General features: G+C 45.0%; 12 non-coding genes across 12 annotated transcripts; all 12 read left to right on the top strand.

Moving 5' to 3' along the window:
• The first annotated feature begins 443 nt into the window (after positions 1–443).
• trnad-guc (transfer RNA aspartic acid (anticodon GUC)) lies at positions 444–517 on the top strand. Its single transcript has one exon. It is a non-coding gene; the product is annotated as a tRNA-Asp (tRNA).
• Positions 518–1,807: 1,290 nt separating this feature from the next.
• Positions 1,808–1,881, top strand: trnad-guc (transfer RNA aspartic acid (anticodon GUC)). The gene has a single exon. It is a non-coding gene; the product is annotated as a tRNA-Asp (tRNA).
• Positions 1,882–3,154: 1,273 nt separating this feature from the next.
• Positions 3,155–3,226, top strand: trnad-guc (transfer RNA aspartic acid (anticodon GUC)). Its single transcript has one exon. It is a non-coding gene; the product is annotated as a tRNA-Asp (tRNA).
• A 2,651-nt stretch (positions 3,227–5,877) lies between these two features.
• Positions 5,878–5,949, top strand: trnad-guc (transfer RNA aspartic acid (anticodon GUC)). Its single transcript has one exon. It is a non-coding gene; the product is annotated as a tRNA-Asp (tRNA).
• Positions 5,950–7,240: 1,291 nt separating this feature from the next.
• On the top strand, positions 7,241–7,312 carry trnad-guc (transfer RNA aspartic acid (anticodon GUC)). Its single transcript has one exon. It is a non-coding gene; the product is annotated as a tRNA-Asp (tRNA).
• A 1,292-nt stretch (positions 7,313–8,604) lies between these two features.
• On the top strand, positions 8,605–8,676 carry trnad-guc (transfer RNA aspartic acid (anticodon GUC)). Its single transcript has one exon. It is a non-coding gene; the product is annotated as a tRNA-Asp (tRNA).
• Positions 8,677–9,950: 1,274 nt separating this feature from the next.
• Positions 9,951–10,022, top strand: trnad-guc (transfer RNA aspartic acid (anticodon GUC)). Its single transcript has one exon. It is a non-coding gene; the product is annotated as a tRNA-Asp (tRNA).
• Positions 10,023–11,315: 1,293 nt separating this feature from the next.
• trnad-guc (transfer RNA aspartic acid (anticodon GUC)) lies at positions 11,316–11,387 on the top strand. Its single transcript has one exon. It is a non-coding gene; the product is annotated as a tRNA-Asp (tRNA).
• Positions 11,388–12,678: 1,291 nt separating this feature from the next.
• Positions 12,679–12,752, top strand: trnad-guc (transfer RNA aspartic acid (anticodon GUC)). Its single transcript has one exon. It is a non-coding gene; the product is annotated as a tRNA-Asp (tRNA).
• A 1,291-nt stretch (positions 12,753–14,043) lies between these two features.
• Positions 14,044–14,115, top strand: trnad-guc (transfer RNA aspartic acid (anticodon GUC)). Its single transcript has one exon. It is a non-coding gene; the product is annotated as a tRNA-Asp (tRNA).
• A 1,293-nt stretch (positions 14,116–15,408) lies between these two features.
• Positions 15,409–15,480, top strand: trnad-guc (transfer RNA aspartic acid (anticodon GUC)). The gene has a single exon. It is a non-coding gene; the product is annotated as a tRNA-Asp (tRNA).
• Positions 15,481–16,771: 1,291 nt separating this feature from the next.
• On the top strand, positions 16,772–16,845 carry trnad-guc (transfer RNA aspartic acid (anticodon GUC)). Its single transcript has one exon. It is a non-coding gene; the product is annotated as a tRNA-Asp (tRNA).
• The last annotated feature ends 266 nt before the right edge of the window (positions 16,846–17,111 follow it).

Genomic DNA, 17,111 nt, shown 5'->3' with positions numbered 1-17,111 from the left:
TACACATCTCCTCATTTGCACAAAAGTCTGATGTATAATGTTGCTTGCTGACTATATAAGTAGTGGCCCTGTTTAGGCAACTGGTAAATTGAAATCGTTTTTACTTTACATGGAGCCAAACATAATTTCCGATCTAATTTTTGCGGAATCTCATGCCACTGGAACTGATCGCGTGAATATTGCTGCCATTAGCCCGCCTGCAGATGTCAGGGTCTGAAGTGAAGAACCGCCTCAATATTTACAGCTCAATACACGCGGAAGTGTTTGGGTGATCCTGCATCCAGTCTTCCAAAATTAACATGGGACGATCTTCCTTTCCACATGGTAGTGAGTTGCCGCGATTTTACTGATTTCACAGACAAATCGAGCATCTTCAGTAAATGGAGTGATTTCAGAGGCGCAGAAACCCTCAGTTGGCCAAGCGTGGCTCACCAAATCGAAGTTCCTCGTTAGTATAGTGGTTAGTATCCCCGCCTGTCATGCGGGAGACCGGGGTTCAATTCCCCGACGGGTAGAGTTTGTACCTTACCAGGAAAAAATTGGGAATGATTTTTTAGAATTGGTCCATCGGCTGTCGAATCCGCCAAGGCACACCGCCCCAGAGATGCAATCAACAGTGTGGAATTGAGACCGCTCATCAAAACCGCCCGCACCAATATTTCTGTGCAATGCGTGGGTCTGCGAAACGGACACATTACCTTCTTCATTTCCCACATTTGCCCCTGTAAAAGAAAAACGCTGCCTTAAACATGCGCCATTTGTCGCACACGATATGCACTCGCATAAACGATGCAATTCAAAGAGATCTCTCCAACGGTCAACTCAACCAACTCGTGAATAGTAAGACAATCAAGCAGGATCGGACAGTGACTCGCAGCTACTGGTTAGGAACACATTCGCCGATACAGATGACCTGCACCCCGCGATATTAAACAACGGCCTTCGAACCGCGATGAAAATGCAAAAACTGGACACAAAATGTATAAATTTGATGAACCGGATCATCTCTCAACACGCATCAGCCTCATTCCAAGAAATGTCTTGTAAAGTGACGCATAGTGGACCCTTCTTCACCGTGGTTCCTGAATTTGTCTTTCATGTCTTCTTTGCTTCACTACTCTGTCTATTATTACGAAGTAAAGGGCGGCGAAATCTCATTGACAGTGTACTGAATATCATAATTGCCCCACGCAGACCCAGTCCCTCAGACACTGTGCCCTGGGCCGACACACTTCTGACACGAATGTAACCAGCGTCGACGTGATTCGTGATTTTGGAACCTGCCGATCCCATCTCTCTTCATACTGTGTCCTGATGGTGAACAAGACAGTTTAATTCAATGTGTTTTCTGGGAAAAGCAAAAATACACATCTCCTGATTTGCACAAAAGTCTGATGTATAATGTTGCTTGCTGACTATATAAGTAGTGTCCCTCTTTAGGCAACTGGTTAATTGAAATCGTTTTTACTTTACATGGAGCCAAACATAATTTCCGATCTAATTTTTGCGGAATCTCATGCCACTGGAACTGATCGCGTGAATATTGCTGCCATTAGCCCGCCTGCAGATGTCAGGGTCTGAAGTGAAGAACCGCCTCAATATTTACAGCTCAATACACGTGGAAGTGTTTGGGTGATCCTGCATCCAGTCTTCCAAAATTAACATGGGACGATCTTCCTTTCCACATGTTATTGAGTTGCCGCGATTTTACTGATTTCACAGACAAATCGAGCATCTTCAGTAAATGGAGTGATTTCAGAGGCGCAGAAACCCTCAGTTGGCCAAGCGTGGCTCACTAAACCGAAGTTCCTCGTTAGTATAGTGGTTAGTATCCCCGCCTGTCACGCGGGAGACCGGGGTTCAATTCCCCGACGGGTAGAGTTTGTACCTTAACAGAAAAAAAATTGGGAATGATTTTTTAGAATTGGTACATCGGCTGTCGAATCCGCCAAGGCACAGCGCCCCAGAGATGCAATCAACAGGGCGGAATTGAGACCGCTCGTCAAAACCGCCCGCACCAATATTTCTGTGCAATGCGTGGGTCAGCGAAACGGACACATTACCTTCTTCATTTCCCACATTTGCCCCTGTGAAAGAAAAACGCTGCCTTCAACATGCGCCATTTGTCGCACACGATATGCACTCGCATAAACGATACAATTCAAAGAGATTTCTCCAACGGTCAACTCAACCAACTCAGGCAGGATCGGACAGTGACTCGCAGCTACTGGTTAGGAACAGATTCGCCGATACAGATGACCTGCACCCCGCGATATTAAACAACGGCCTTCGAACCGCGATGAAAATATAAAAACTGAACACAAAATGTATAAATTTGATGAACCGGATCATCTCTCAACACGCATCAGCCTCATTCCAAGAAATGTCTTGTAAAGTGACGCATAGTGGACCCTTCTGAACCGTGGTTCCTGAATTTGTCTTTCATGACTTCTTTGCTTCACTACTCTGTCTATTATTACGAAGTAAAGGGGAACGAAATCTCATTGACAGTGTACTGAATATCATAATTGCCCCACGCAGACCCAGTCCCTCAGACACTGTGCCCTGGGCTGACACACTTCTGACACGAATGTAACCATCGTCGACGTGATTCGTGATTTTGGAACCTGCCAATCCCATCTCTCTTCATACTGTGTCGTGATGGTGAACAAGACCGTTTAATTCAATGTGTTTTCTGGGAAAAGCAAAAATACACATCTCCTGATTTGCACAAAAGTCTGATGTATCATGTTGCTTGCTGAATATATAAGTAGTGGCCCTGTTTAGGCAACTGGTTAATTGAAATCATTTTTACTTTACATGGAGCCAAAAATAATTTCCGATATAATTTTTGCGGAATCTCATGCCACTGGAACTGATCGCGTGAATATTGCTGCCATTAGCCCGCCTGCAGATGTCAGGGTCTGAAGTGAAGAACCGCCTCAATATTTACAGCTCAATACACGCGGAAGTGTTTGGGTGATCCTGCATCCAGTCTTCCAAAATTAACATGGGACGATCTTCCTTTCCACATGGTATTGAGTTGCCGCGATTTTACTGATTTCACAGACAAATCGAGCATCTTCAGTAAATGGAGTGATTTCAGATGCGCAGAAACCCTCAGTTGGCCAAGCGTGGCTCGCCAAATCGAAGTTCCTCGTTAGTATAGTGGTTAGTATCCCCGCCTGTCACGCGGGTGACCGGGGTTCAATTCCCCGACGGGGAGAGTTTATACCTTACCAGAAAGAAATTGGGAGTGATTTTTTAGAATTGGTACATCGGCTGTCGAATCCGCCAAGGCACACCGCCCCAGAGATGCAATCAACAGTGCGGAATTGAGACCGCTCTTCAAAACCGCCCGCACCAATATTTCTGTGCAATGCGTGGGTCGGCGAAACAGACACATTACCTTCTTCATTTCCCTTATTTGCCCCTGTAAAAGAAAAACGCTGCCTTCAACATGCGCCATTTGTCGCACACGATATGCACTCGCAAAAACGATACAATTCAAAGAGATTTCACCAACGGTCAACTCAACCAACTCGTGAACAATAAGACAATCAAGCAGGAGCGGACAGTGACTCGCAGCTACTGGTTAGGAACAGATTCGCCGATACAGATGACCTGCACCCCGCGATATTAAACAACGGCCTTCGAACCGCGATGAAAATGCAGAAACTGGACAAAAAATGTATAAATCTGATGAACCGGATCATCTCTCAACACGCATCAGCCTCATTCCAAGAAATGTCTTGTAAAGTGACGCATAGTGGACCCTTCTGAACCGTGGTTCCTGAATTTGTCTTTCATGTCTTCTTTGCTTCACTACTCTGTCTATTATTCCGAAGTAAAGGGGAACGAAATCTCATTGACAGTGTACTGAATATCATAATTGCCCCACGCAGACCCAGTCCCTCAGACACTGTGCCATGGGTCGACACACTTCTGACACGAATGTAACCATCGTCAACGTGATTCGTGATTTTGGAACCTGCCGATCCCATCTCTCTTCATAATGTGTCGTGATGGTGAACAAGACAGTTTAATTCAATGTATTTTCTGGGAAAAGCAAAAATACACATCTCCTGATTTGCACAAAAGTCTGATGTATAATGTTGCTTGCTGACTATATAAGAAGTGGCCCTGTTTATGCAACTGGTTAATTGAAATATTTTTACTTTACATGGAGCCAAACATAATTTCTGATATAATTTTTGCGGAATCTCATGCCACTGGAACCGATCGCGTGAATATTACTGCCATTAGCCCGCCTGCAGATGTCAGGGTCTGAAGTGAAGAACCGCCTCAATATTTACAGCTCAATACACGCGGAAGAGTTTGGGTGATCCTGCATCCAGTCTTCCAAAATTAACATGGGACGATCTTCCTTTCCACATGGTATTGAGTTGCCGCGATTTTACTGATTTCACAGACAAATCGAGCATCTTCAGTAAATGGAGTGATTTCAGAGGCGCAGAAACCCTCAGTTGGCCCAGCGTGGCTCACCAAACCGAACTTCCTCGTTAGTATAGTGGTTAGTATCCCCGCCTGTCACGCGGGAGATATTCAATTCCCCGACGGGGAGAGTTTGTACCTTACTAGAAAAAAATTAGGGATGATTTTTTAGAATTGGTACATCGGCTGTCGAATCCGCCAAGGCACACCGCCCCAGAGATGAAATGAACAGTGCGGAATTGAGACCGCTCATCAAAACCGCCCGCACAAATATTTCTGTGCAATGCGTGGGTCAGCGAAACAGACACATTACCTTCTTCATTTCCCTTATTTGCCCCGGTAAAAGAAAAACGCTGCCTTCAACATGCGCCATTTGTCGCACACGATATGCACTTGCAAAAACGATACAATTCAAAGAGATTTCTCCAACGGTCAACTCAACCAACTCGTGAACAATAAGACAATCAAGCAGGATCGGACAGTGACTCGCAGCTACTGGTTAGGAACAGATTCGCCGATACAGATGACCTGCACCCCGCGATATTAAACAACGGCCTTCGAACCGCGATGAAAATGCAGAAACTGGACAAAAAATGTATAAATCTGATGAACCGGATCATCTCTCAACACGCATCAGCCTCATTCCAAGAAATGTCTTGTAAAGTGACGCATAGTGGACCCTTCTGAACCGTGGTTCCTGAATTTGTCTTTCATGTCTTCTTTGCTTCACTACTCTGTCTATTATTACGAAGTAAAGGGGAACAAAATCTCATTGACAGTGTACTGAATATCATAATTGCCCCAGGCAGACCCAGTCCCTCAGACACTGTGCCCTTGGCCGACACACTTCTGACACGAATGTAACCAGCGTCGACGTGATTCGTGATTTTGGAACCTGCCGATCCCATCTCTCTTCATACTGTGTCGTGATGGTGAACAAGACAGTTTAATTCAATGTGTTTTCTGGGAAAAGCAAAAATACACATCTCCTCATTTGCACAAAAGTCTGATGTATAATGTTGCTTGCTGAGTATATAAGTAGTGGCCCTGTTTAGGCAACAGGTTAATTGAAATCGTTTTTACTTTACATGGAGCCAAACATATTTTCCGATCTAATTTTTGCGGAATCTCATGCCACTGGAACTGATCGCGTGAATATTGCTGCCATTAGCCCACCTGCAGATGTCAGGGTCTGAAGTGAACAACAGCCTCAATATTTACAGCTCAATACACGTGGAAGTGTTTGGGTGATCCTGCATCCAGTCTTCCAAAATTAACATGGGACGATCTTCCTTTCCACATGGTATTGAGTTGCCGCGATTTTACTGATTTCACAGACAAATCGAGCATCTTCAGTAAATGGAGTGATTTCAGAGGCGCAGAAACCCTCAGTTGGCCAAGCGTGGCTCACCAAACCGTAGTTCCTCGTTAGTATAGTGGTTAGTATCCCCGCCTGTCACGTGGGAGACCGGGGTTCAATTCCCCGACGGGGAGAGTTTGTACCTTACCAGAACAAAATTGGGAATGGTTTTTTAGAATTGGTACATCGGCTGTCGAATCCGCCAAGGCACACCGCCCCAGAGATGCAATCAACAGTGCGGAATTGAGACTGCTCATCAAAACCGCCCACATCAATATTTCTGTGCAATGCGTGGGTCAGCGAAACGTACACATTACCTTCTTCATTTCCCATATTTGCCCCTGTAAAAGAAAAACGCTGCCTTCAACAGGCGCCGTTTGTCGCACACGATATGCACTCGCAAAAACGATACAATTCAAAGAGATTTCTCCAACGGTCAACTCAACCAACTCGTGAATAATAAGACAATCAAGCAGGATCGGACAGTGACTCGCAGCTACTGGTTAGGAACAGATTCGCCGATACAGATGACCTGCACCCCGCGATATTAAACAACGGCCTTCGAACCGCGATGAAAATGCAAAAACTGGACACAAAATGTATAAATTTGATGAACCGGATCATCTCCCAACACGCATCAGCCTCATTCCAAGAAATGTCTTGTAAAGTGACGCATAGTGGACCCTTCTGAACCGTGGTTCCTGAATTTGTCTTTCATGTCTTCTTTGCTTCACTACTCTGTCTATTATTACGAAGTAAAGGGGAACGAAATCTCATTGACAGTGTACTGAATATCATAATTGCCCCACGCAGACCCAGTCCCTCAGACACTGTGCCCTGGGCCGACACACTTCTGACACGAATGTAACCACCGTCGACGTGATTCGTGATTTTGGAACCTGCCGATCCCATCTCTCTTCATACTGTGTCGTGATGGTGAACAAGACAGTTGAATTCAATGTGTTTTCTGGGAAAAGCAAAAATCACATCTCCTGATTTGCACAAAAGTCTGATGTATAATGTTGCTTGCTGACTATATAAGTAGTGGCCCTGTTTAGGCAACTGGTTAATTGAAATCGTTTTTACTTTACATGGAGCCAAACATAATTTCCGATATAATTTTTGCGGAATCTCATGCCACTGGAACTGATCGCGTGAATATTGCTGCCATTAGCCCGCCTGCAGATGTCAGGGTCTGAAGTGAACAACCGCCTCAATATTTACAGCTCAATACACGCGGAAGTGTTTGGGTGATCCTGCATCCAGTCTTCCAAAATTAACATGGGACGATCTTCCTTTCCACATGGTATTGAGTTGCCGCGATTTTACTGATTTCACAGACAAATCGAGCATCTTCAGTAAATGGAGTGATTTCAGAGGCGCAGAAACCCTCAGTTGGCCAAGCGTGGCTCACCAAATCGAAGTTCCTCGTTAGTATAGTGGTTAGTATCCCCGCCTGTCACGCGGGAGACCGGGGTTCAATTCCCCGACGGGGAGAGTTTGTACCTTACCAGGAAAAAATTGGGAATGATTTTTTAGAATTGGTCCATCGGCTGTCGAATCCGCCAAGGCACACCGCCCCAGAGATGCAATCAACAGTGTGGAATTGAGACCGCTCATCAAAACCGCCCGCACCAATATTTCTGTGCAATGCGTGGGTCTGCGAAACGGACATATTACCTTCTTCATTTCCCACATTTGCCCCTGTAAAAGAAAAACGCTGCCTTCAACATGCGCCATTTGTCGCACACGATATGCACTCGCATAAACGATGCAATTCAAAGAGATTTCTCCAACGGTCAACTCAACCAACTCGTGAATAATAAGACAATCAAGCAGGATCGGACAGTGACTCGCAGCTACTGGTTGGGAACAGATTCGCCGATACAGATGACCTGCACCCCGCGATATTAAACAACGGCCTTCGAACCGCGATGAAAATGCAAAAACTGGACACAAAATGTATAAATTTGATGAACCGGATCATCTCCCAACACGCATCAGCCTCATTCCAAGAAATGTCTTGTAAAGTGACGCATAGTGGACCCTTCTGAACCGTGGTTCCTGAATTTGTCTTTCATGTCTTCTTTGCTTCACTACTCTGTCTATTATTACGAAGTAAAGGGGAACGAAATCTCATTGACAGTGTACTGAATATCATAATTGCCCCACGCAGACCCAGTCCCTCAGACACTGTGCCCTGGGCCGACACACTTCTGACACGAATGTAACCATCGTCGACGTGATTCGTGATTTTGGAACCTGCCGATCCCATCTCTCTTCATACTGTGTCTTGATGGTGAACAAGACAGTTTAATTCAATGTGTTTTCTGGGAAAAGCAAAAATACACATCTCCTGATTTGCACAAAAGTCTGATGTATAATGTTGCTTGCTGACTATATAAGTAGCGGCCCTCTTTAGGCAACTGGTTAATTGAAATCGTTTTTACTTTACATGGAGCCAAACATAATTTCCGATCTAATTTTTGCGGAATCTCATGCCACTGGAACTGATCGCGTGAATATTGCTGCCATTAGCCCGCCTGCAGATGTCATGGTCTGAAGTGAACAACCGCCTCAATATTTACAGCTCAATACACGTGGAAGTGTTTGGGTCATCCTGCATCCAGTCTTCCAAAATTAACATGGGACGATCTTCCTTTCCACATGTTATTGAGTTGCCGCGATTTTACTGATTTCACAGACAAATCGAGCATCTTCAGTAAATGGAGTGATTTCAGAGGCGCAGAAACCCTCAGTTGGCCAAGCGTGGCTCACCAAACCGAAGTTCCTCATTAGTATAGTGGTTAGTATCCCCGCCTGTCACGCGGGAGACCGGGGTTCAATTCCCCGACGGGGAGAGTTTGTACCTTAACAGAAAAAAAATTGGGAATGCTTTTTTAGAATTGGTACATCGGCTGTCAAATCCGCCAAGGCACAGCGCCCCAGAGATGCAATCAACAGGGCGGAATTGAGACCGCTCGTCAAAACCGCCCGCACCAAAATTTCTGTGCAATGCGTGGGTCAGCGAAACGGACACATTACCTTCTTCATTTCCCACATTTGCCCCTGTGAAAGAAAAACGCTGCCTTCAACATGCGCCATTTGTCGCACACGATATGCACTCGCATAAACGATACAATTCAAAGAGATTTCTCCAACGGTCAACTCAACCAACTCAGGCAGGATCGGACAGTGACTCGCAGCTACTGGTTAAGAACAGATTGCCGATACAGATGACATGCACGCGGCGATATTAAACAACGGCCTTCGAACCGCGATGAAAATATAAAAACTGGACACAAAATGTATAAATTTGATGAACCGGATCATCTCCCAACACGCATCAGCCTCATTCCAAGAAATGTCTTGTAAAGTGACGCATAGTGGACCCTTCTGAACCGTGGTTCCTGAATTTGTCTTTCATGTCTTCTTTGCTTCACTACTCTGTCTATTATTACGAAGTAAAGGGGAACGAAATCTCATTGACAGTGTACTGAATATCATAATTGCCCCACGCAGACCCAGTCCCTCAGACACTGTGCCCTGGGCTGACACACTTCTGACACGAATGTAACCATCGTCGACGTGATTCGTGATTTTGGAACCTGCCGATCCCATCTCTCTTCATACTGTGTCGTGATGGTGAACAAGACAGTTTAATTCAATGTGTTTTCTGGGAAAAGCAAAAATACACATCTCCTGATTTGCACAAAAGTCTGATGTATAATGTTGCTTGCTGACTATATAAGTAGTGGCCCTGTTTAGGCAACTGGTTAATTGAAATCATTTTTACTTTACATGGAGCCAAACATAATTTCCGATATAATTTTTGCGGAATCTCATGCCACTGGAACTGATCGCGTGAATATTGCTGCCATTAGCCCGCCTGCAGATGTCAGGGTCTGAAGTGAAGAACCGCCTCAATATTTACAGCTCAATACACGTGGAAGTGTTTGGGTGATCCTGCATCCAGTCTTCCAAAATTAACATGGGACGATCTTCCTTTCCACATGGTATTGAGTTGCCGTGATTTTACTGATTTCACAGACAAATCAAGCATCTTCAGTAAATGGAGTGATTTCAGAAGCGCAGAAACCCTCAGTTGGCCAAGCGTGTCCCAGCAAACCGAAGTTCCTCGTTAGTATAGTGGTTAGTATCCCCGCCTGTCACGCGGGAGACCGGGGTTCAATTCCCCGACGGGGAGAGTTTGTCCCTTACCAGAAAAAAATTGGTAATGATTTTTTAGAATTGGTACATCGGCGGTCGAATCCGCCAAGACACACCGCCCCAGAGATGCAATCAACAGTGCGGAATTGAGACCGCTCATCAAAACCGCCTGCACCAATATTTCTGTGCAATGCATGGGTCAGCGAAACGGACACATTACCTTCTTCATTTCCCATATTTGCCCCTGTAAAAGAAAAACGCTGCCTTCAACATGCGCCATTTGTCGCACACGATATGCACTCGCAAAAATGATACAATTAAAAGAGATTTCTCCAACGGTCAACTCAACCAACTCGTGAATAATAAGACAATCAAGCAGGATCGGACAGTGACTCTCAGCGACTGGTTAGGAACAGATTCGCCGATACAGATGACCTGCACCCCGCGATATTAAACAACGGCCTTCGAACCGCGATGAAAATGCAAAAACTGAACACAAAATGTATAAATTTGATGAACCGGATCATCTCCCAACTCGCATCAGCCTCATTCCAAGAAATGTCTTGTAAAGTGACGCATAGTGGACCCTTCTGAACCGTGGTTCCTGAATTTGTCTTTCATGTCTTCTTTGCTTCACTACTCTGTCTATTATTACGAAGTGAAGGGGAACGAAATCTCATTGACAGTGTACTGAATATCATAATTGCCCCACGCAGACCCAGTCCCTCAGACACTGTGCCCTTGGCCGACACACTTCTGACACGAATGTAACCAGCGTCGACGTGATTCGTGATTTTGGAACCTGCCGATCCCATCTCTCTTCATACTGTGTCGTGATGGTGAACAAGACAGTTTAATTCAATGTGTTTTCTGGGAAAAGCAACAATACACATCTCCGGATTTGCACAAAAGTCTGATGTATAATGTTGCTTGCTGACTATATAAGTAGTGGCCTTGTTTAGGCAACTGGTTAATTGAAATCGTTTTTACTTTACATGGAGCCAAACATAATTTCCGATATAATTTTTGCGGAATCTCATGCCACTAAGAACTGATCGCGTGAATATTGCTGCCATTAGCCCGCCTGCAGATGTCAGGGTCTGAAGTGAACAACCGCCTCAATATTTACAGCTCAATACACGCGGAAGTGTTTGGGTGATCCTGCATCCAGTCTTCCAAAATTAACATGGGACGATCTTCCTTTCCACATGGTATTGAGTTGCCGTGATTTTACTGATTTCACAGACAAATCGAGCATCTTCAGTAAATGGAGTGATTTCAGAAGCGCAGAAACCCTCAGTTGGCCAAGCGTGTCCCGCCAAACCGTAGTTCCTCGTTAGTATAGTGGTTAGTATCCCCGCCTGTCACGCGGGAGTCCGGGGTTCAATTCCCCGACTGGGAGAGTTTGTACCTTACCAGAAAAAAATTGCGAGTGATTTTTTAGAATTGGAACATCGGCTGTCGAATCCGCCAAGACACACCGCCCCAGAGATGCAATCAACAGTGCGGAATTGAGACTGCTCATCAAAACCGCCCACATCAATATTTCTGTGCAATGCGTGGGTCAGCGAAACGTACACATTACCTTCTTCATTTCCCATATTTGCCCCTGTAAAAGAAAAACGCTGCCTTCAACAGGCGCCATTTGTCGCACACGATATGCACTCGCAAAAACGATACAATTCAAAGAGATTTCTCCAACGGTCAACTCAACCAACTCGTGAATAATAAGACAATCAAGCAGGATCGGACAGTGACTCGCAGCTACTGGTTAGGAACAGATTCGCCGATACAGATGACCTGCACCCCGCGATATTAAACAACGGCCTTCGAACCGCGATGAAAATGCAAAAACTGGACACAAAATGTATAAATTTGATGAACCGGATCATCTCTCAACACGCAACAGCCTCATTCCAAGAAATGTCTTGTAAAGTGACGCATAGTGGACCCTTCTGAACCGTGGTTCCTGAATTTGTCTTTCATGTCTTCTTTGCTTCACTACTCTGTCTATTATTCCGAAGTAAAGGGGAACGAAATCTCATTGACAGTGTACTGAATATCATAATTGCCCCACGCAGACCCAGTCCCTCAGACACTGTGCGCTGGGCCGACACACTTCTGACACGAATGTAACCATCGTCGACGTGATTCGGGATTTTGGAACCTGCCGATCCCATCTCTCTTCATACTGTGTCGTGATGGTGAACAAGACAGTTTAATTCAATGTGTTTTCTGGGAAAAGCAAAAATCACATCTCCTGATTTGCACAAAAGTCTGATGTATAATGTTGCTTGCTGACTATATAAGTAGTGGCCCTGTTTAGGCAACTGGTTAATTGAAATCGTTTTTACTTTACATGGAGCCAAACATAATTTCCGATATAATTTTTGCGGAATCTCATGCCACTGGAACTGATCGCGTGAATATTGCTGCCATTAGCCCGCCTGCAGATGTCAGGGTCTGAAGTGAAGAACCGCCTCAATATTTACAGCTCAATACACGCGGAAGTGTTTGGGTGATCCTGCATCCAGTCTTCCAAAATTAACATGGGACGATCTTCCTTTCCACATGGTATTGAGTTGCCGTGATTTTACTGATTTCACAGACAAATCAAGCATCTTCAGTAAATGGAGTGATTTCAGAAGCGCAGAAACCCTCAGTTGGCCAAGCATGTCTCACCAAACCGAAGTTCCTCGTTAGTATAGTGGTTAGTATCCCCGCCTGTCACGCGGGAGACCGGGGTTCAATTCCCCGACGGGCAGAGTTTGTCCCTTACCAGAAAAAAATTGGGAATGATTTTTTAGAATTGGTACATCGGCTGTCGAATCCGCCAAGACACACCGCCCCAGAGATGCAATCAACAGTGCGGAATTGAGACCGCTCATCAAAACCGCCCGCACCAATATATCTGTGCAATGCATGGGTCAGCGAAACGGACACATTACCTTCTTCATTTCCCATATTTGCCCCTGTAAAAGAAAAACGCTGCCTTCAACATGCGCCATTTGTCGCACACGATATGCACTCGCAAAAATGATACAATTAAAAGAGATTTCTCCAACGGTCAACTCAACCAACTCGTGAATAATAAGACAATCAAGCAGGATCGGACAGTGACTCTCAGCGACTGGTTAGGAACAGATTCGCCGATACAGATGACCTGCACCCCGCGATATTAAACAACGGCCTTCGAATCGCGATGAAAATGCAAAAAATTGGACACAAATTGTATAAATTTGATGAACCGGATCATCTCCCAACTCGCATCAGCCTCATTCCAAGAAATGTCTTGTAAAGTGGCGCATAGTGGACCCTTCTGAACCGTGGTTCCTGAATTTGTCTTTCATGTCTTCTTTGCTTCACTACTCTGTCTATTATTACGAAGTGAAGGGGAACGAAATCTCATTGACAGTGTACTGAATATCATAATTGCCCCACGCAGACCCATTCCCTCAGACACTGTGCCCTTGGCCGACACACTTCTGACACGAATGTAACCAGCGTCGACGTGATTCGTGATTTTGGAACCTGCCGATCCCATCTCTCTTCATACTGTGTCGTGATGGTGAACAAGACAGTTTAATTCAATGTGTTTTCTGGGAAAAGCAACAATACACATCTCCGGATTTGCACAAAAGTCTGATGTATAATGTTGCTTGCTGACTATATAAGTAGTGGCCTTGTTTAGGCAACTGGTTAATTGAAATCGTTTTTACTTTACATGGAGCCAAACATAATTTCCGATATAATTTTTGCGGAATCTCATGCCACTGGAACTGATCGCGTGAATATTGCTGCCATTAGCCCGCCTGCAGATGTCAGGGTCTGAAGTGAAGAACCGCCTCAATATTTACAGCTCAATACACGCGGAAGAGTTTGGGTGATCCTGCATCCAGTCTTCCAAAATTAACATGGGACGATCTTCCTTTCCACATGGTATTGAGTTGCCGTGATTTTACTGATTTCACAGACAAATCGAGCATCTTCAGTAAATGGAGTGATTTCAGAAGCGCAGAAACCCTCAGTTGGCCAAGCTTGTCCCGCCAAACTGAAGTTCCTCGTTAGTATAGTGGTTAGTATCCCCGCCTGTCACGCGGGAGTCCGGGGTTCAATTCCCCGACGGGGAGAGTTTATACCTTACCAGAAAAAAATTGGGAGTGATTTTTTAGAATTGGAACATCGGCTGTCGAATCCGCCAAGACACACCGCCCCAGAGATGCAATCAACAGTGCGGAATTGAGACCGCTCATCAAAACCGCCTGCACCAATATTTCTGTGCAATGCATGGGTCAGCGAAACGGACACATTACCTTCTTCATTTCCCATATTTGCCCCTGTAAAAGAAAAACGCTGCCTTCAACATGCGCCATTTGTCGCACACGATATGCACTCGCAAAAATGATACAATTAAAAGAGATTTCTCCAACGGTCAACTCAACCAACTCGTGAATAATAAGACAATCAAGCAGGATCGGACAGTGACTCTCAGCGACTGGTTAGGAACAGATTCGCCGATACAGATGACCTGCACCCCGCGATATTAAACAACGGCCTTCGAACCGCGATGAAAATGCAAAAACTGAACACAAAATGTATAAATTTGATGAACCGGATCATCTCCCAACTCGCATCAGCCTCATTCCAAGAAATGTCTTGTAAAGTGACGCATAGTGGACCCTTCTGAACTGTGGTTCCTGAATTTGTCTTTCATGTCTTCTTTGCTTCACTACTCTGTCTATTATTACGAAGTAAAGGGGAACGAAATCTCATTGACAGTGTACTGAATATCATAATTGCCCCACGCAGACCCAGTCCCTCAGACACTGTGCCCTTGGCCGACACACTTCTGACACGAATGTAACCAGCGTCGACGTGATTCGTGATTTTGGAACCTGCCGATCCCATCTCTCTTCATACTGTGTCGTGATGGTGAACAAGACAGTTTAATTCAATGTGTTTTCTGGGAAAAGCAACAATACACATCTCCTGATTTGCACAAAAGTCTGATGTATAATGTTGCTTGCTGACTATATAAGTAGTGGCCTTGTTTAGGCAACTGGTTAATTGAAATCGTTTTTACTTTACATGGAGCCAAACATAATTTCCGATATAATTTTTGCGGAATCTCATGCCACTAAGAACTGATCGCGTGAATATTGCTGCCATTAGCCCGCCTGCAGATGTCAGGGTCTGAAGTGAACAACCGCCTCAATATTTACAGCTCAATACACGCGGAAGTGTTTGGGTGATCCTGCATCCAGTCTTCCAAAATTAACATGGGACGATCTTCCTTTCCACATGGTATTGAGTTGCCGTGATTTTACTGATTTCACAGACAAATCGAGCATCTTCAGTAAATGGAGTGATTTCAGAAGCGCAGAAACCCTCAGTTGGCCAAGCGTGTCCCGCCAAACCGTAGTTCCTCGTTAGTATAGTGGTTAGTATCCCCGCCTGTCACGCGGGAGTCCGGGGTTCAATTCCCCGACTGGGAGAGTTTGTACCTTACCAGAAAAAAATTGCGAGTGATTTTTTAGAATTGGAACATCGGCTGTCGAATCCGCCAAGACACACCGCCCCAGAGATGCAATCAACAGTGCGGAATTGAGACTGCTCATCAAAACCGCCCACATCAATATTTCTGTGCAATGCGTGGGTCAGCGAAACGTACACATTACCTTCTTCATTTCCCATATTTGCCCCTGTAAAGGAAAAACGCTGCCTTCAACAGGCGCCATTTGTCGCACACGATATGCACTCGCAAAAACGATACAATTCAAAGAGATTTCTCCAACGGTCAACTCAACCAACTCGTGAATAATAAGACAATCAAGCAGGATCGGACAGTGACTCGCAGCTACTGGTTAGGAACAGATTCGCCGATACAGATGACCTGCACCCCGCGATATTAAACAACGGCCTTCGAACCGCGATGAAAATGCAAAAACTGGACACAAAATGTATAAATTTGATGAACCGGATCATCTCTCAACACGCATCAGCCTCATTCCAAGAAATGTCTTGTAAAGTGACGCATAGTGGACCCTTCTGAACCGTGGTTCCTGAATTTGTCTTTCATGTCTTCTTTGCTTCACTACTCTGTCTGTTATTACGAAGTAAAGGGGAACAAAATCTCATTGACAGTGTACTGAATATCATAATTGCCCCACGCAGACTCAGTCCCTCAGACACTGTGCGCTGGGCCGACACACTTCTGACACGAATGTAACCATCGTCGACGTGATTCGTGATTTTGGAACCTGCCGATCCCATCTCTCTTCATACTGTGTCGTGATGGTGAACAAGACAGTTTAATTCAATGTGTTTTCTGGGAAAAGCAAAAATCACATCTCCTGATTTGCACAAAAGTCTGATGTATAATGTTGCTTGCTGACTATATAAGTAGTGGCCCTGTTTAGGCAACTGGTTAATTGAAATCGTTTTTACTTTACATGGAGCCAAACATAATTTCCGATATAATTTTTGCGGAATCTCATGCCACTGGAACTGATCGCGTGAATATTGCTGCCATTAGCCCGCCTGCAGATGTCAGGGTCTGAAGTGAACAACCGCCTCAATATTTACAGCTCAATACACGCGGAAGTGTTTGGGTGATCCTGCATCCAGTCTTCCAAAATTAACATGGGACGATCTTCCTTTCCACATGGTATTGAGTTGCCGTGATTTTACTGATTTCACAGACAAATCAAGCATCTTCAGTAAATGGAGTGATTTCAGAAGCGCAGAAACCCTCAGTTGGCCAAGCATGTCTCACCAAACCGAAGTTCCTCGTTAGTATAGTGGTTAGTATCCCCGCCTGTCACGCGGGAGACCGGGGTTCAATTCCCCGACGGGCAGAGTTTGTCCCTTACCAGAAAAAAATTGGGAATGATTTTTTAGAATTGGTACATCGGCTGTCGAATCCGCCAAGACACACCGCCCCAGAGATGCAATCAACAGTGCGGAATTGAGACCGCTCATCAAAACCGCCCGCACCAATATATCTGTGCAATGCATGGGTCAGCGAAACGGACACATTACCTTCTTCATTTCCCATATTTGCCCCTGTAAAAGAAAAACGCTGCCTTCAACATGCGCCATTTGTCGCACACGATATGCACTCGCA

Source organism: Scyliorhinus torazame, chromosome 25 (assembly GCF_047496885.1).
Source record: "Scyliorhinus torazame isolate Kashiwa2021f chromosome 25, sScyTor2.1, whole genome shotgun sequence".
NCBI lineage: Eukaryota > Metazoa > Chordata > Chondrichthyes > Carcharhiniformes > Scyliorhinidae > Scyliorhinus > Scyliorhinus torazame.
Note: the sequence above shows the minus strand (reverse complement) of the source record. Positions and strands in the feature narration are given on the sequence as shown.